This window comes from Mesoplodon densirostris, chromosome 2, assembly GCF_025265405.1.
Source record: "Mesoplodon densirostris isolate mMesDen1 chromosome 2, mMesDen1 primary haplotype, whole genome shotgun sequence".
Classification (NCBI taxonomy): Eukaryota; Metazoa; Chordata; class Mammalia; order Artiodactyla; family Ziphiidae; genus Mesoplodon; species Mesoplodon densirostris.
In genome coordinates, this window is record NC_082662.1 from 143,885,109 (window position 1) to 143,904,958 (window position 19,850).

The 19,850-nt window shown below is 50.0% G+C and overlaps 1 protein-coding gene across 2 annotated transcripts in view; it reads left to right on the forward strand.

Annotated features, from left to right (window-relative positions):
• Positions 1 to 19,008: 19,008 nt before the first annotated feature.
• LRRN2 (leucine rich repeat neuronal 2) overlaps positions 19,009 to 19,850 on the forward strand; it is a 64,001-nt gene continuing 63,159 nt past the window's right edge. For both annotated transcript variants that reach the window (XM_060088445.1, XM_060088444.1), the window contains exon 1: positions 19,009 to 19,270. The gene's annotated coding sequence lies outside the window, so the exon portion shown is untranslated. The remainder of the gene's footprint in view (positions 19,271 to 19,850) is intronic.

Consider the following 19,850-nt stretch of genomic DNA (forward strand, 5'->3'; position numbering starts at 1 on the left):
CGTCCTCCCAGTTATAGCATAGGACACTTTTCCTTCAGAGCTTGGAACCGGCTCTTGGGAATCTACAGTCTTGGAAGGACTGAAGAGAAAAATGCACAGCTTTAATCCTTCCAAAGGGAGAGATGGGGCAGGCAGGGATTTAAGTCCCATGGAAATTAGGAATAGTGGTGGGGGAGGGGGAATTGAGACAGAGAAACAGAGACAGAGAGAGGTGTTTAGCTTGTGAAAGGAGCAGAGTATGGGGTGGGAACAAGAACAGGGGCAAGCCTCACTGTTGTCATGGCAACACAGGCGCATCCAACTGTGCTGTAAACACCACTGTGTTCGAGTCTTTTCCTAAGCCAAAGCCCCAGGACAGAAAGGACCGGGACAGCAGAGCCCGGGGTATGAGGATCACCCCCAGAGAGCCTGTGCCCGTCATGTCTGGACACTGCCCTGGCCAGGGGTGTGGAGTGGGCAGGATCATCTGCCCTCCTTTCAGAGGTCAACTCTCCCCTTGGAACAGAGGGAAGCCCCTCATGCGAACTGCATTCATCTACAGAAAGCCATCAAATGGTGTAGTTTGTGCACCCGGAATTGTGGGGCTGTGGGGAGCAGAAGAGGGGTGTCCCTTCAGGTGGGCACAGATGGTGGCACAGCTCTGCCCACGCATATCCCATGAAGCCCTAGGGCTCATCACCAGGGTGAGGGATCTGGCGAGGCGTGGCCCTGCTCTGTCCTCCCTGGGTTGGGGCCTGCGGCTCCCGGAGGGGGATCCCTTCAGCTGGCCGAAGGAGGGGTGGCCTTGGAGGAAGCTCTGCCGAAGCCCGGGAAGCTGAGTTCCCCCCCCCACAACTCGCTCCCCTATTCTCCCCAACCCTTGTATTTTCTTTTCTTTTTTTTTTGCGGTACGCAGGCCTCTCACTGTTGTGGCCTCTCCCGTTGCGTAGCACAGGCTCCGGACGTGCAGGCTCAGCGGCCATGGCTCACGGGCCCAGCCGCTCCGCGGCATGTGGGATCTTCCTGGACCGGGGCATGAACCCGTGTCCCCTGCCTCGGCAGGCGGACTCTCAACCACTGCGCCACCAGGGAAGCCCCACCTTGTATTTTCTTGCTCCCTGTCCTCTGCTTATCTTCTTGCAGCTCTCATCTTCTTTCCTGCTCCCTCTCCTCCCTCCCCGCCCACCATGCTGCTCTCCCTCTTCCTCTTCCCCTCTCCGCTTTAGTCTGCCTCTTGTTCCCTGGGTCGCACTCTTCCCTCTCCCCACCTGCCTTCTCTCTATTTAAATCAATAGGAAGCCAGAAGAGTAGGTGGAAGAACACTGCGCTGGGATCAGCAGGGAGGAACGCTTTAGTGTCATCTTCCTGCCACAGTAGAAACAGAGCAGAGATCCTGGGAGGCATTATCCCAAGGATGCAGGTCACCTACACACCCCACCCCAAAACCGCGTCGTGGCCTGGGCAGCAGGAGACCAAGACTCAGAGGAGGAGAGAGAGGCCACACCCAGCCCCCTCTTCTGTGTCGCCACCCTGCAGCTAACTGCGATCCCAGACCCATGGGAAAACTGGAACTTTCCTAAACGTGGTTCACCTTGGGACCAGCCCCGCAGAAATCCTAGGTATTCTGCATTTGCAGTTTGGCCAAAGTGGACCGAAAGCCTTGTGGACAGCGTCGTGTATTGATGAACATGGGAGGGGCAGGAGGCCCAGGTCTCTGCTGCGGGTGCTCCCAGAGTTGAAGGAACCCCCATGCCAGGCCTCTGCACCGGAAGGCCCTCCAGCTGGGCCTGGCAGGGAGGATGCGGGTCTGTCTGAACGTCTGATGTGGACAGCTTGGTTGGGAAGACTTTCTCTGGAATTGAAACTAAAGGCCAGTAATGAGGAAGGTCCTTTGATTCCCATTTTGCTAAAATAGAAATACTCCTTAAGTTGTAAACCCACCCAGTGAGATGGGGGCTATTCCTAATGGCCCATAAACACATTTCATGAAGCTTACAGATCCTTATCTTTGAGGGGCAACTACCCACCAAGGAGCCCCCCTGACACTGGAGAGCTACACTAGATATAGGATAGCCAAAGGGTGTCCCAGGGTGTCACCCTGCCCCTCATAGAAACTGTTGGCCCAAGAGACCCCTCCAGATGCCTGCAGACTTGTATCCAGAGTCATCTTTAAGTCTCCAGGGTCCTAGAGTATGTATGAAAGGTAGTGAGGAGAGGGACTGTCATGCAGAGAGCCTTCACTCGTGGTCCAGGGCCCCACACTGTGGGGAAATATGGGATCCTGGGTACGCTGGGCAGCAGAGGTGGCCAAGCATCAATCAACAGCATCTGAGACTTATGTGTGCATGCATGTGTGTGTGTGTGTGTGTGTGTAAAATGACTGGATCACATATACCACATAGAAAGAGAAAAAGAGAAGATCAGGATAGCAAGCACAAGTGATGAGAGCATACTCTCGATAAGGCCTCATGGAGCACTTAGTTTCTTTCTGGCATGCACCACAGTCTATACCTGCTGATCATAACAGTGGTTGTGGTTGTTCTAGAATTCTAGACCTTCTAGAGAACTTTGACCTTCCAGAGCTCTTTCTCATCTATTATCTCATTTGATCCTCAAAGCAATTTCACCAGGATCACTTTCCTAACTTCCAAGATAAAAGCTGAACTCAGAGAGGTTAACTGACTTGCCTAAGGTCACACAGCTTATTAGATTCGATAAAGTACTTCCTGGATGTTTCCAGTGGGTCAGAAATGTCTTATTTCTCGAAAAGAGATGACACATTGCCTGGTAGCTCACTGGTCTAAAACACATTAGGTCTAACGTTGGTGTAATACAGCCCAGGAATTTGCCCCTCAGACCTCCTGGGCTTGGGCCAGGGTGGAATGTGTGGGCAGCTGCCTTGCAGGACAAGAGAGTAAGTGAAAAACTAAAATGCCTAGGAAAAAGCAGCACCTATAAGACTTGTGTACTGTACCTCAATGTCAGTTTATTTGCTTATGTGAGTGCACACACACACACACACACACACGTCACCTGGGCGCCCTCTCCCTGGGTGTCCTGGGTGTCCTCTCCCTCCTACTGGCGTCCTGTGGCCAGGCCTGCTTGAGAGCAGAATCCTCCATCTGAACGAGGGAGCAGCCCCGTTCCTGTTCTCCAGGCTCTCCTCATAAGGGGTGGCTGTACACACACAGTGACTCGACACTGGCAAAGAAAACACATAAACAAATGCAGAGGAATAACCCAGCTGCAGGAGCTTTACACAGCCATGCCAGTGCGCAGATAGCACAAGCAGAGCATAGGACTGGGAGTGCTGAGTCCAGGCAGCTGTGTTTGGGGTTCAGGAGCTAACTTTAAGGGTGAGCTCTAGTCGGTACATAAGTCCTGAGGTCCCTCTACAGACAGTCTGCATTGAGCACATTTGGGTGGTTGCTCAGACACCCCCAGGCTCTGACCCAGGCCCTTAGGCTCTCACTGGGTCTAGGGCAGAAAGGAAAAGCCGCGGAGACCAGATACTGTCCCTGCCAAGGGGTAGAGAGGAGGCACTTCCCTAGAGGGCTGGGCCAGCGACCTCCTGTGGCCAGAGAAGCACGGCTACCTGTCCTGGTCGTGTGGAAAGCCTCACTGAGAGCCCATCCTCAGTTCCGTCGGGGGCTCCCTCTTGGCTAGAGTAACTGGCCTTCTGAACAGGCTGAGAGGCCACTGCACAAAGGAGGACACTTAAAGGACGCAGCAGGTCACTGAACTCCTGGAGGCCGGGCCTCCCTGCCTTCTTCTTGCAGCTCTTCCTCCCCCCAGGCCTCATCTGAGATCTTCTGGAGGTTGATTTAAATCAAGCTTCACAGACAAATTCCTACCTTGTATCCCTTGGTTTATGTTCCCTAGGCTCATTTCCTGCTTGTAATTTGGACCACAGTGAAAAGATATAAACATCTCTGTGTTTGAAGAACCTCTGAGGAGCCACAGCCGCTCCCTGGCCCTTCTGTGATTGGGGAAAACACTGGGGGTGTCAGGCACCAGCCCTCCCCGCTGCCTTGCCCGGGGCCAGGGGTGCTGGGAGAGATGGGGTCCTGTCTTGCTTGGGGAGGGCCAGGAGACCAGTGTGGGGGAAAGCTCCCTGCCCCCTGCACCACAGCTGTTTCTGTGTTTTATAGCAGGGCACCTAATTTATAAGCTGTTTTTACTGCTGTTGTCAAACAGCCACAAACCGAAGAAATAAGTAGCCAGAGGAACAATGTCTCCCCTCTGCCTGGGCCCTCCCAGTGTCTCTGCAGGGTCAGGGTCTCTGTCTGAAGGGCTGGGGAGCTGAGGTGCTCTGTGACAGACCCTCCAAAATGACACCCCCCCCCCCCCCGCAAGCCCCTGTGAGGAGGGAGACACATTCAAGGAGGCTGGTGGGAAACGCATTGAAACCTGGATTCCTGCACTGGACACCTCAGCCTCTCCAGACAAATGAGGATGTGCCTAAACCTTGTTGCCGCCTGGCTGAGCACACCTGGACTGCCCTGCTGCCCTTTCTCCCCGGTGCTGCTGGGCACAGAAGTGCCAAGCATGATGCGTGGCAGAAGGAAGGCCGTGATGACATTGTCACCCGGGGCTCCATGCTGCCTGGGGACAGCCCGGCCATTGCTCTGCCCACCCCCAGCCCTCAGGGCCCATAGTGACAGCACTTGATTATGGGCACTGTGCCCTCATGGGGAACGATGTCTTCTACGAAATGATACCTTAGACTGCTCTGGGGCCCCCTTCTTATCACATCTGTGCTGGGCCCATAGTGGGCAGGGGACTGGTACACACAGGGATTAAACGGTGTGATTCTGGGAGGGGAAGGAGAGAGAGCACGTGAAGGAGGCAGAAGGCAGCCAGGAGGGTGCTGAGTGTGAAGGGTGAGGGACGGCCCAGGGAGGAGCTGGGAGCACTCCTGCTGGACCCTGGGGAGGAAGGCCGGGGAGCTGGCCATGTCTGACAGCCGCCCTTCTGTGGTGGGTCAAACACAGGATGTGTTTGGTGAGATGTTGAAGCCCCAGCCGGTCTCCCCTGCAGAGAGAAGTGTTAAGGCCTGGCCTCTTCTCCTTAATCACGCTGGATGAGCAGAGGAGAAGGATGGTGTCTCCCGGGGCATCCAGGAGGGTGTCACCCAGCTGAGTATTGAAAACTGAGGTTCCCAGCTAGAGAAGGGGAGACAGCTATTCAAGCCACGGAAAGCTGGGCAGGTCATGGTTACTCCGTTGCTGAATCCTGTTTGCCGTGGCTCAGCACAGGTAACCGGGTGCAGCCACGGCTCTGAGTCAGGACCACCCTCGCTCTACAGCCACCCAAACCACAAGCTCACCTAAACCATTCAGAAATCCCTCTCCCTAGAACTGCCAGCCTAAGCAACTCCCCTGTCCCCATCCTTTGACCCAGACCCAGACAGAGGTCAGATCAGAGCCCCTCCTGCCCAGGCCAGGCTCTCTCTGCAACTGCACTGTGTTCCGCCGGCTGCCCTCACCACGGTCCTTCACTCTTAACCAGCATCACCCCCTACTTCCTACCCACCTGCCACAGCCCTAGTTAGTCCTGCTTCCATTCAGGAACCTGTGCGGGCCTTCTCTGAGTAAGGAGAATGAGAGATGCTAGGGAAGGAACCCTGAGGGATACTTCATCCCTGCCCTTGAGGGGCTCACAGGGGAGTAGAAAATCCTGGCGTGATAGCAGGATTGATGTCACAGACCATCTAGCTTGACCACCTCGTTGTGAGGCAACTGGGAAAACTTAGTGACTTGTTCAATATCACGTCACAGAGCAAGCTGGTGGCAGAGTGAGGGCTAGACCTCTGTGCTCTTTCCAGAATGATGTTGTGATATGTATGGATTTGGTGTCAGACAGACCTGGACCTGACTCCCCGTTCTGCCATGTTCTAGTTGTGTGACCTTTGAAGAGTTACCCAACGTGCCTGAATCTTAGGTTCTTCCTGTTTAAAATGAGGGGACGAATGCCTTGCTTACAGGGTTCTCATAACTATCAGGGTACGACGAAGCAAAATGCAAGGCAATGGAATGAACTCAGCAGATGGTAGCGCACGGGAGGCAAACGGCGGAAGAAGGCAGAACAGTAACGGCAGCGAAGGTGATTGTGTGTCAGGGACTCCTGGTGTACTTCCTCCCATCAATCCTCCAGAGTAAACACTTTTACTTTTCAGGACAGTTGAAGAAAATGAGACTCTGAGAGAGAAAGTAAACTGCCCAAGGTGAGCCAGCTAGCAGGTGGGAGAAGCACCACTGTGGGGTCCACCCTCCAGGCCTGCCTGTGGCTCTTCTGATCCCTGCACCTCATATACAATTCCTCTGACTCTCAACCTATGAACATTTATTGAGCCCCGGAGGTTTACAGAACACTCTGGGGATGCAGAGCAGAATAAGGTGGCATCTTTGCCCTCTAGGAACTTATAGTTTGGGGAGGAAGGGCATAAATCTAAAAAGATAACTGATAGTCCAAGTCAATGCCAAATAATTCCCATGTGAATTCTAACCCAGGAGGGATCACAGCGGGTTGGGGTAATCATGGAAGGCTTCACAGAGGAAGTAGGCACTCCAGATGGGCCCTGAAGGAGGGAAATGTTCAAGAAAAACAGAAAGGTAGGAACAGACATTCCAAAAGTTGGAAATGGGATGAGCAAAGACCTGGAGGCAGGCTGTGTCTCAGTATGGAGAGGGCATACTGAGTCCTGAGTTTACATACCATCTGTTCATTCACTCATTCATCCCTTTACTTACCCATTTGTTCAACAAATATTTCTTTTCATTGAAGTACAGTTGATTTACAGTGTTGTGTTAATTTCTGCTGTACAGCAAAGTGACTCAGTTAGACATATATATATTCCTTTTCATATTCTTTTCCACAGGATATCAAACATAGTTCCCTGTGCTACACAGTGGGACCTTGTTGTTTATGCATCCTATATGTACTAGTTTGCATCTGCTAACCCCAAACTCCCAATCCTTCCCTCCCCTCCCCCCTCCCCCTTGGCAACCACAAGTCTGTTCTCTAAGTCTGTGAGTCTGTTTCTGTTTCATAATATGTTCATTTGTGTCATATTTTAGATTTCTCAAATAAGTGATATCATATGGTAGTTGTCTTTCTCTCTCTGACTTACTTCACTTAGTATGATAATCTCTAGGTCCATCCATGTTACTGCAAATGGCATTATTTCATACTTTTTAATGGCTGAGTAATATTCCATTGTATATATGTACCACATCTTCTTCATCCATTCATCTGTCAATGGACATTTATGCTGTTTCCATGTCTTGGCTATTGTAAATAGTGCTGCTATGAACGTTGGGGTTCATGTATCTTTTTTAAAATAAATTTATTTTTTTTTATTTTTTTATTTTTGGCTGTGTTGGGTCTTAGTTGCTGCATGCATGTGGGCTTTCTCTAGCTGCAGTGAGTGTGGGGGTGGCTACTCTTCGTTGCAGTGCACGGGCTTCTCATTGTGGTGGCTTCTCTTGTTGCGGAGCACAGGCTCTAGGTGCATGGGCTTCAGCAGTTGTGGCATGCGGCCTCAGGAGTTGTGGCTGATGGACTCTAGGTGTGCGGGCTTCAGTAGTTGTGGCACACGGGCTCAGTAGTTGTGGTGGACGGGCTTAGCTGCTCCGTGGCATGTGGGATCTTCCCAAACCAGGGATCGAACCCGTGTCCCCTGCACTGGCAGGCGGATTCTTAACCACTGCGCCACCAGGGAAGTTCCCATGTATCTTTTTGAATTATAGTTTTGTCTGGATATATGCCCAGGAGTGGGTTTGCTGGATCATATGGCAACTCTATTTTTAGTTTTTTGAGGAACCTCCATATTGTTTCCCATTGTGGCTGCACCAGCTTACATTCCCATCAACAGCGTAGGAGGGTTCCCTTTTCTCCACACCCTCTCCAGCACAACAAATATTTCTTGAGCACCTACTCTTTGTCAGGCATTGTGCTAAACCTTGGAGATAGAGAAATGAACAGGGTGTGGATGCTATTCTCAAATAACTCAGTCTAGTTGGCAAGACCAACAATACAATGTGAAAATAGTAAGGTAGACAAGTTTGAGTGCTAGGGGACCCAGAGGAGTGGTCTTCCATCCACGCCTGTGGAGTCAGGCAAGATTTCTAGAGGAAGTAGTGTCTAAGCTGAAACATGAGGGACACAAATATAGAATGATTTAAAAAACATTCATACTCACCATTATCATAATCAGCATTGTCAAAATAACTTACATTTATTGAGCCCTCACTAAGTACCAGGGGCTAGATTGAGTACTTTACATATATTCTCTTCCAGTACTTGTGACATCCCTAGATGCTATTCATTACCCCTATTTAGAGATAAAGAAATGCAGGCTAAGAGTTTTTACAAGACTTGCCCGAAGTGACATGGCCAGGAAGTGGCAGAGTCAGGATTCAAACTAGGTCAGGTGGGCCTTAAACTTTATGTCCCTAACCATGTACCATACTAGAGGTCAAGAAGAAGTATGCTTAAATCCCATGGCATGCATGTTTGCATACATGTGTGCATGTGCATGTGTGCATGGGTATTGGTTGGGAAGGGTGTTTGTTTAGCCCATTGGAGGATGTTTTCCAGTCTGCCCACAGTACTCCCCAGCATCACTCCAACTGCTCACACCCTTAAGCTCAGACTTCCTGCCCCTGGCCTGGGCTGATCCTTCAGTGTAAACCTGGTGTTCCAAAAGGCCAGAGCACCAAAAAGCAAAGGAGCCTCCAGAAGAGACAGAGGCAACTCCTCCTTTTTCCTGAGCTTTCCCCATCCCTTCATTCCCTTTTGAAGAACTGGCCCCAGGAAAAGTAGGGGGCGGGGGCACAGAGCCACAGAGCTGGCTCTGAGTTGTTGCCAGAGCAGCTCAGGTGAAGTCCCGCGTCTGTTGTCATCAAACTCCCCCAATTAACAAACCAGAACTGGCAGTCAGAAGTAAATTTATGAAACTCATTCTCCAAAAGAGGTAGCATGGAGTCCCACAGCGGGCTCTAGACCAACTCTGCCATTAACTGCTGCAAGCTCTCAGGGTCTTCACCCACAAAATGAGGGGTTTTGTCCAGACAAGCCTAGACAGGAGACAGGAAAGGGGGGACATGCACTCCTGGATGATTGTCTACCTTCCTGGGAGCCCCACAAGATCAGGATGCAAAAGATGAGGGTGGGCCTAGATGAGCAGTAAGGAGATGGTGTGCGACCAAGGCAGGACAAGCCTGTGTCTCTCCCTCCCAAAGACTTAGGGTGGGGAGAGAGAGCAGAGCTCCTGGGGCTGCTCAGGTGGGGTGGCGTGAGGGTGGTTAAATGAATCAAGTCTTAGGATGGCTCTTTCAGGCCCCCCTACCCTGGACCGCCCCCACCCCCGCCCCAGGGCAAGTCACATTTTGTATCCCATGCCAACGGCAGGGTGGAGCCTCGGCTCACCAGGAGCACACCATGGGTTCAGAAAATGCAGACTTAGCCCCAAAATAAAGTGGCAGAAGAAGCAAGTCCTCTGGAAATTCAATTCAGGATCCTCCTTAAACTTGAAAGTGAAGCTGATTAGGCTTAGAATAATCAAATAAACAAAATATGTTTATACTCCTTCTTCACGGGGTAGATAATCCACTTAGAATACAATACCCCAAGAGGAGGCATAGGTTGGAAATAGGTAGAGCTCCCAAACCAGATTATAATGATTCTGGGGAAAATGGATTCATTATAGGTTAGAAGGAGAACTGAAGTATTTTAGCTATATTCCTAATATTTAAGAGTGCCGGGAGAATCTGGTACTTCCAAACCTATCCTGAACATCATGCTAGAGATCAAAGGCAACCCAGGGGTTGACAAACAGTGGTAACAAAGGGTAGAGGTTTTTTTAAAAACCAAAAACCAAAAAACAGGAATTGAACACTGGTACAATCCTCAGACCTTATTCAGATTTCACCAATTTTACATGCACTCCTGTGTGTGTGTGTGTGTATGTATGTGTGTAATTCTATGCAATTTTATCTATCGCATGTGTAGATTCATGTAACTAGCACCACAGTCAAGATGCAGAATTGTTCCATTCACACAGATCCCTCGTGCTGCCCCTTTATGGTCACATCACACCCCTCTTCTCCTCTTAAACCCCCCCTCCTCCTCATACCCTGGCAACCACTAATCAGTTCTCCATCTGTACAATTTGGTCATTTTGAGAATGTCATATAAACGAAATCATGCAGCATGTGACCTTTTGAAATTGGTTTTTTTCACTCAACACAATGCCCTGAGAGCCATCCAAGTTGTTGTATGTATCACTAGTTCATTCCTTTTTTGTTGCTGAATCATATTCTACAGTGCAGATGTACCAGATTGTCTAACCATTCACCCATTGAATGACATTTTGGCTGTTTCCATTCTGGGGCTATTTATTACAAATAAAACTGCTATGAACATTCGTGTACAAGATTTTATGTGAACCTAAGTTCTCATTTCTTCGGGACACACGTCTGGGAAGATGACTGCAGGATCATATGGTAAGTATATGTTTAATTTTTAAGAAATGGCAACTGGGGCAAATAAACAGGCACACCTGGGAAGTGCAAGCACCTTCAGCTCATGGTCAGAGGTGTCTACTAAGTCCAGGCCAGGCCCAGGTGGGAAAGGAACCGATACTTATCGCCCTACAGAGACTGAGACTGCAGCTGACACAGCGGGAAATGGCCAAAAGCAATTGGAAGGAAGAGCTATCTGGACTCCAAAGCTATCCCAAGCAATCTAGAGAGACCTCAGAAACAAATTTTAAACAGCAAAATAATTCTGGCCTCCAACAAGCCCCTAAACATGCTAGAAAGATGGGCTGCCCAGAATGATTTTCAAGCCATAGCTGTGTTCTGGTAAGTCAGAGCCCTGCACATGAAGAGCACAATCAGAAGAGCTTTTACTTGTTCACTAAGGAGCTGCGTCGTGGTCCAGCCCCAACCATTCCCCTGGCTCTGCCTCCCTTGACCAGAGGGGCTGCCAAGCGGAAGGCACCAGACCATTCAGTCACTCCCTCAACAGGCATTTTTTGAGGCCCTACTATGTGTACAGCACTGTGTTAGGCTTCTGATTCAACCAAAAGAAACCAGTAGGTGGTCACCATTTGGAGAGAATGTTGAGGGCTGTCCCAAGGTACCTTAAGAAAATTAGCATCTCAACCAGCTAGAATTTCTTAACAGAGGGCAGGTTACAGGACATGTGGAGAAGGCAGGGTGTTGGGGACCTAAGGGACAGTGGTTAACTCTTATTGAGTACTTTGTCACTGCCAGGCGCCAACACTGTGCCAAGCACTTGATAATACAAATGGTCCCTGACTTATGATGGTTTGACTTAACGATTTTTCGACTTTGCAGTGGTGCAAAAGCAATACACATTCAGTAGAAGCCATTCTTCAACTTTCGAATTTTGATCTTCTTCTGGGCTAGTGACATGCAGTATGATACTCTCTCATGATGCTGGGCAGCGGCAGTGAGCAGCAGCTCCCAGTCAGCCACAGGATCACAAGGGTAAACAACCCATCCACTTACAACCATTCCTCACCCTGCAAGCATTCTGTATTTCACTTTCAGTACAGTTACAATCAATTACATGAGCTATTCAACACTTTATTATAAAACAGGCTTTGTGTTAGATGATTTTTCCCAACTGTAGGCTAATGTTAAGTGTTCTGAGCACATTTAAGATAGGCTAGGCTAAGCTATGCTGTTCGGTAGGTTATGTTAAATGCATTTTTGACTTTAGATATTTTCAACCTATGATGGGTTTATTGGGATGTAACCCCACTGTAAGTCAAGGAAGATCTGTACTTTAATAGTGTAAGATTCATGCAATATATACTTAATGAATTTCCTACTATGTGCCCAAATGACCGAAGAAGACATTGATTTCACGAGATGGGGGGGAGTGACTTGGACAAGAGGCAAAAGTGCCCTTGAATAGTCCCAGCCTGGCATGGCTGATGCTTTTCTGCTTATCCTGTGCTGGATATTAGGGCAGTGATTCAGTGACTCTCCAATGCAGAGGGGTGGGGAAGTTTGATCTCCAATTTGGGACTTACATACAGATTGAAAGAACATATTCAAAATGATACTACAATTTTACGTTTGGAAATTAAAATTATTTTATTTTTATAATAAAAATTAGAGTACGTAAGGCTTGATAAAATGATCTTAGCTAGTACAGATACACAGAAAAATAATAATTCTCAAAGAGGGCAAAGTTCTGGGGCAAGATGCTAGAGAATCTCTGAAGGTGTGTGTGCTATTTTTATGCTCATCACAAAGAGAATTTGAGTAAAAAGAAAAAAATGTATTAGTGGGTTATCATATTCACCTTGACCCTGCCTACTTTCTCAAATAGACCCTCTTCCAACCAAAGTCCGAAAGCACAAGCTTTGGACCACCAATCAGGGGACCTTTGATGCCTCCTGTCCCATTTTTCTTTCACTGACACTGTCCCCTTCCTCCACGAAGCCCTTTGCAATGTCAAGTTGTTCCCCTTTTCTCTGAAGGTTCTACAAAGAGAAAAGCACCTCACATTTTGGAAACGAACTGGAGCCGGCCCTGGCTGAAAAATCCCCTCTTTTGGTGAACTTGTCAGAGGGTCTGTCTGGGTGGTAAGGGTCCTGCCGCATCAAGCATTCCCTTTGGCAAATCTGGTAGCAGAAGGACAGGAAGGCTGGGTAGTGGGAGACCGTAGGGCCTCCATCCTGAAGTACCCACTAAACAGCATCTGGCAGCCCCTAGAATGTTCTAAACCTCAATCAGTGGAAAAGGAGCAAGATCAGCTTCTTTTCTTTGTCCTTAAGAAAAAAAGATACATTCCAGATATTTTCACCGTGATGAAAGAGGAAGAACTGCTGAAGTAGCAAAGGAAATAAATTAACACCATCTCAGCTAAAATCACACACAATTAAAACCTGGATCTGAATGTACTTTCCTGTGCAGAGAGAGCATCTTGAAAATGACATGCATTAGTCATCCACTCCAGCCACCCTACTCAGTGTGTGGGGAGATCATCTCTGACACTGCAGGGGGACAGGGAAGGAGAACGGCTGGGTGCCCGACCCGGGGCCTCAGCTTTCTGTTCTCCCATCTGGAGTCCGAAAGTCCCACTCCTCTCTGACGGGGGCATCCAGGTGAGCCAGGTGCAACTTCTTCCAGTAGCCGTTTCATCCATCTTCCCTTCCAGGGTGGGACCCATCCAGCAGAGGCAAGGGCCTGGGGTCTGTGAAGGGATGTGGACCATTAGCCATTCGTGCAGACATACACAGATGCGGCCCAAGGCTCTAGGCTCTCTGCCAGGGTCCTGGCCTCCAAGGAGCCCAGCATTTTGGTCACCTCCTCGGGTCCTGCCTTCAGGCAGATCAGTCTCCCTCAGCTCAGGAAGAGGTGGCCCTAATTTACATCCTCAACTCTCTTCTTTCTCCTACTTTTCTCCTCCTTCCTCTCCTTATAATTTTTCTTCTCCCAGAAAAGAAAAGAAACCCCCCAGCAAAGAAGATGAGTTTACAGTGCCTGAGGAAAAGAAGATAGAAAAGACTTCACAAAGCCAAAGGACCCGGGATTCCCACATACAGAGGCTGGTGACCAGTGTGACAGGCTGTTCTTCATCCCCGCTGAGGTTGAAACAGGAAGAAATGTGGTTTGTGGCAGGAGGAGCCATAAGGATAAAACATAAGGATGAGTTTTCTGACAGTGAAGATTTTAATCCCTTTGACAAGTGGCTCTCGGGGATTGTGGGATGTCTTCCACGAGAGGCAGAGGAGTTGTAGAGGGGGAAGAAAAGGAAAGAACAACAACAACAAAAGCCAGTGGACTTCGACCAGAGGACATGGGACTGAGTCGGGTCTGAGCTTCTTCCTAGCTGGAGACTAGCTGCTGTGGAGCTCATAAGGACCAAGTGAGACCACACACTGACCACTCCCTGCGCAGAATCAGGAGCTTAGAGTCAATTTTATCCAAGTTGCTTATCATGCAGGACAATGCCTTGGGACAGGAGAATGGACCAAGCTGACCTCTGCCGGAAGAACCATTTAATCTAGGAATAAGACAGTGTCCAGGCCACGCCTTCCTCAGCCCCCTTTCCTTCCGTCCATTTTAAGGCTTAAGTGTCAAGACTTGGGGCCCAGGATACTTGCTTTAGGCTGCTTAGCAGGGCTGGCACTAGGGTGAGGAAAGGTGCCTAGAGCTGAAATTTAAGGAGGTGTCCACTCTTAGGGTCCTGCATGTGTAGGGTCAGCACCCGAGAGTAAGTGCTGCCTTAAATCTTGCTCCCTAGGCAGCTAGCTTGCCTCATTCTGGTTCTAGTCTTGCTGCTCAGCCCTCTGCCTTTGCTGTTCAATGTGTTTTTGGGTGGGGAGCATATAATAGCCTTTGATGAAGCTACTATCCCAGGGGGGTCATCTGGACTCATTAGTTTTTACTGATTCACTTCTCTCTAAACCTATGGAGGTCAGATGGAAAGGACAAAGTCAGACAGAGCTGAAATCACCCAATCAATAACACTGTTTGATCCAGGGAACAACTCAGACACTTACCCCTGCCCTGAGCACTCCAGGGTAGAGACTACCACCCAGGGCGCTAGGGGCTGAGAGGGGCAGGGGGATATATGGGAGGATTTTGTCCTACGCACAGAGAGCACATGAGAAATTTGCCATGAGCAAGGTCCTCTGCTGGGTACTCTGGGGACATAGTAATGAATGATACAGTTCCTTGGGGGAGCTAATAATTTAAGTAGGAAGGCGGGATGCCCAGATAAAATAACTTTTCAGACAAAGTGCAAATGATTGCAAATAAACATAAAGTGGCATAAACAAGACTGTTCCTGCAGAAGGGAAACAGTGGCGTGATCAGAACCGGGAGTGAATGGGAGAAAGCTTCCTGGAAGGAGCTGAATTTTCTCCATGGTTTATAAATTGTGTTTCTCAAAGTGTGGTCCTCAGAATCACTTAAAGAACTGGTCGAAATTGCAGTTCAGGAGCCCCACTTCAGACCTATGGATGGGATCCAGGAAAGTGCATTTTAATCAGTTCCCCAGGTAATTCTTTTGCTCACACAGTTTCAGAAGCTTGAGTTTACAAAGCAAAAATAGACCCAGGTGCTGGCTGCTGGGACAGACCTTAGGAATGATCTCTGGAGAGCCCTGTGAGCTCTAAGATCTATGTTGGAACTAATTCAAATATTGGCAATAAGACCATAAAGACTTCCTTCTCTGAGAGAAAATAAGAAAGAAAATATAGGGGTCAGAGACAGTGCAAAGATAAAAGTACAGGATTAAGATACATGGAGTCCCAGTTTCTTTGCCCTGTCAACCATTTCTGAAATAAAATGTTCAGAAATGAACAGAGTCTGATTGGAAAAGAAGAAAATCACAGAAGTAATGCCATGTGAAAAGGCTGGATTTGAGAAATACTTTACTCTTAACATGTGAGATACCTCATAAGTATCTTATTTGCAGACTTTGGGAATAAATAACCAAGGTTTTATGGAGATCCATGGTAAGAAATACATTGAACACCATGACATAGTACACACATAAGATTTCATGAAACTGGAACAAAAGTATTAATGAAATATGTTCTATCCTATTCTATTTCATTTTTTTTTAAAGTTCTTATTGTAACTCACTAATGGGTCTCCACCTGCAGTTTGAGAAACACTGAACTAGATGGGAGGTGAGAGACGGGCACCTTGGGACAAAGTCTTCTTGGCAGCCTATGGGTTACACAATGAGGTGGGTTAAGAGTCAAATGAAAAGGTCTTTGAGGGTCCCTGGCACTGACCTCTCAGGAAGCCTAACCATTCTCCCTCCTGCCTTCAAGTATCTTCTCAAAAATTTCCTCCTCCAGAAAGCCATCCCAGATCACCCTCATCCAACTTCATGTACTCAAATCCCTCGCAAATGTCCCCCATTTGGGCTGTGCATGTAGGCAGCCCTTAATTTGTCTTAAGAGACATATGCACTTCAGAGTTGGCCAGGTGTACCCACAAATGATGCTGCCTGGTTGGGCTGTTTTCAGATTGCCATGGGGCACAAAACACTTGTCCCCCAGCTTCAGACCTCTGAGAGTCTCCCTCTTGCCTAAACAGATTCCGTATGAAGGGAAGGGGGAGTCTCTCCAGTCTTCTCCATGGCTCCCTCCTTCCCTCCACAAGAGCATTTCTCCCAGGAATCTTTTGAATACGTTACGTTAAACAGAATGGGTATAAAGCAGAAACTAATAAAAAAAATGGAAAAAAAAAAAAAAAACAGAATGGGATTTGGTTACCATATTGCCCAGTTTAGCTGTTTTATGTATTCAAATTCAATTTAACAAATACATAGTGCAGGTGTATCATTTACAGTTGATTAAATATGGTATTTATACTTATTCCTATAAAAAGTTGGGCACCAGGACCTTGGTGAGGATTGTAATCTCCATTATCACATTGTTTCTGGGCAAAACCAGATTCAACTTACATCATTTTACCTTCAGTACCTTTTCCAGGACTATAACCCAAGATAAATTTGAGGACTCCCTGCAGTTCCACACAGCTCTGCCATCTGCAGTATCCTCCTGCCTTTCTGGTTCTCTGTGCTCCAAGGGTGTCTGTGGATCCTGGGAGCTCCCTGAAGGCAGGGGCCAGGGTAAGAGCTAGGTTTTGTGGGGCCCTCTTAAGAAAAAGAACAAATACAAAATTAGGCCCAATGGTGATATTTCTTTAGAACTAGAAAGACCACAATAATTTATGTAAGCCTTGGAAATTCAGATCCCTTCCTTATGACACCTCTTCATTCAGTTCACCAGAAATGCTTGCATAAAAATGCTTCCTGTTTGCACACTGGCCTCCCCTCCTCCCCGCAAGTGAACAACCATAAAGCTTAAGCTTCACCAGCTTCACTGTGAACCTGCCTCTGGCAGGGACCCTGTGTTCTCCTTTCACTGTGGTTCCCCAATATCCAGAATACAGGGCTCTGTATTTGCTGAGCCCAGGCAGGAGAGATCAGAGAGTGATGGGCACACCAGGCCAGTGTGTCTCAAAGCAGGGTTCATCTAGCCACTTGAATCAGAATTACATAGAGAGTTTGTCAAACTGTAGATTCCTGCAGAATCTGACTTTGGGGTAGGACCTGTGAGTCTGCATTTGTTCCCACGCTCTAGATGATGCTTAAGCCTGAGGACCACTGCTCTGGGGCCACACTCCCTACCTAGTTCTCTGCCCAAAGATGATACAATTCCCTTATCCCTTATGTGTCTTACAGGGTCTGCCACTTAGGAACCAGCAGGGTTCAGATTATGCCTGTAGATCTTAAACTCTCTGAGCCTCCATTCTCCTGTCTGTTAAATGGGGTAAGAGTCAACTCAGAGGATAAAATGAGGGAGATGTGGGAAAAGGCCTGGCATCCAATCGTAGCTCTATAAATTCCCTCCCTTGCCCCCTACCTACCAGGCAATCCGTTCTGCTCTGCTGGTCTCCACTTTCCTGCTTTCTGCATTTGCTAGTCCCTGTTTTCTCTGCCAGTTTTACCTGTCCCTCCATCTGGGCTCAGCCTGAAGCTCAACTCCTCCGTAAAAGCTTTCATGAATAACCCTAACCTATAACAGCCTTTTCTTTCTGTATTTCTACGGCACTTCCTTTGCCTTGAAATGTTAAAATGTGTTTCATATAGTTCCAACTTGTCCCTCTAAGCTCCTTGAGGCCATTACACCCCACAGCAGGGGTGGAGGGTGGGGGCATGGGAGTGGTTTAGGAGGTACAATGAGAACTTAATATGTGCTTATTGAATACATGAAGGTGAGAACCCCCTCTGTGCATACAGAACACACAGACCTTCAAGCCGATTTGATAAAAGCCTCCAAGCATGGAGTTACCACCGGCTGTGCCCTTGGAGAAGACAGAGCCAGAAAGCTCTGTCCCTGTTCTCTCTGAAGCTCAGCTCACAGGAGGCATTGAGCGAAAGCCCTGGATGAAGGAAGGCAGACCAGATGCCACTCCTGGCAGGACTCCCCATCCCTTGGGCTCCACCCCCACCTACTCCCCTATGGTTGCTTCTGCAGGCTCTGGTCAGAACCAGAACCAGTAGGGTGTGGCCTGTCATGGACCTGAGCTTGTCACGTCCATTTTGAGTGGTCCAGGTTCAAGGCTCCACGAAGGCATGGGCCTCAGGCAGTTGGCTCCAGCAGGAGACGCACTCTCCTAAGCACCGACCAGTGGCGGTGTCCTAGCCTTTCTAAGCCACCAGGTAGCAGCCCAGCACCTGCCTTCAGCATCCTGCTCTCCTTTCCCAGCGTTCACAACGTCCAGCCTGCAAGAGGGGCATCCCCCAAAGCCAAGCCCCTGAGTGGGCTTGCCAGTTCCTGCCTAACACCTATGGAGATTGATATCTTTGCCAAGAGCCAGGGTGGAATCTTCCAGAAAGCCAGAGCTGCCCATTTCAGGGGGCAATGCTGGAAGGGCATGAGAACTGGTGGGGGTGGGGTGGATATTCCATACCATTCTTTAGGATGCGTGGTACCCGTACCCATGGACAAATTCTAACCCACTCTGCATTCCTTAGTCCGCTGTTAACTTGGGGGAGGATAACACCACGCAAAGCAAAAATGCTATGCTTATGAGTTGCACCTGTGCTCTAAAAGCTGCTGAATTTCTCCTCCGTCCTCCTGGCCTTTACAAGGGAGTAAGAAGCAATATCAGAAGAGCCGTTCCCTTTCCCCTCTCAGATCCACGCGCTGTGCTCCCTTCCTCTTTCAGCCTTGCGTGTAAAAGCACAAGAACACCACGGCCCCAGACGCTCAAGCCTCAGCATCTGGCCCCACCCAACCCCTCCCTCTGGTGTGTGTGTGTTAGGGAAAGGGGCCTCTGGGCACTCTGGAGTTAAAATGGCAGCGGGACTGGAGGGGGTGGGGGATGGCGTGGCAGGCAGACTAGGAGAAGGCGACCGGAGTGGGCTGGGGAGGTTGGGAGAGCGGCGGAGCAGCGAGCGAGAAGCCGGGGGGAGGGGCGCGAGGCGCCGCGGAGGCCTGCTCGCTGCACTAGCGAACGGGCGGCGAGCGGAAGGAGCGCTCGATCTCGGTCGCCAGCCTCCCGCCGAACGCGCGGGCGCGGCGCGGGTGGGAAGGTGGTTGATCTGCCCCGGGACCACTCCCAGGAAAACTCCGCGGCAGGGAAACGCCCGCGACCCCACCCCGGCCTGCGCGAGCGGCGCGCGGAGGGAGGGGCGGACTGGTCTTCCTCAGCCCAGCCCGGGCCGGAGCGGAGCGGTGCGCGGAGGCGCAGGCGGCGGCCGGCGGCCGGGGGTGAGTGTGCGGCTCGCGACCCCGGGCGCGCAGGCGGGGGGCCGCTTGGGCCGGGCGGGCGCTAGGGGAGGGGCGGGCTTCTGCCGCGACGCCCGTAAGGGAGCCGGGGAGTCGGGCGGGGAGGCGGCCGCGAGGGCAGAGGGAAGGAGGGCTGGAGACTGGAAAGACGGTTGCCGACTGCGCAGGCTGGACCCGAGGAGGGGGCGTCCGGGCCTGAATCCACCGGAGAGGCCCGAACCGCCCCAAACTGTTGCTGGGCAGAGCGGGGCCCTGAGATGTCGCGGAGCCGCGAGGTGGCAGAGGTTAGGGAGGGCGTGACAGGGGCGGACTCGCCAGGGGAAGCGCTCCAGAGCCCGGGGACTTTCCCTTCCTTGGAGCTTGGGTGTCCAAGGTGGCCTTGGCGTCCGTCCGAAGTATCTGGAACCCGGAGCCTGCTTCTTCCCGGGCGGCAGGGGTCTGTGCACAGCCTGGGCTGGGACATTCGGAGTGGGGGATGGGCTGGCCTAGGGTTCAGCCTGCGGGCCCCGGGCTCAGCCTGCGAGCCCCGGGAGTGGAAGGCCAGCTCGGGGCCCACCGCGGC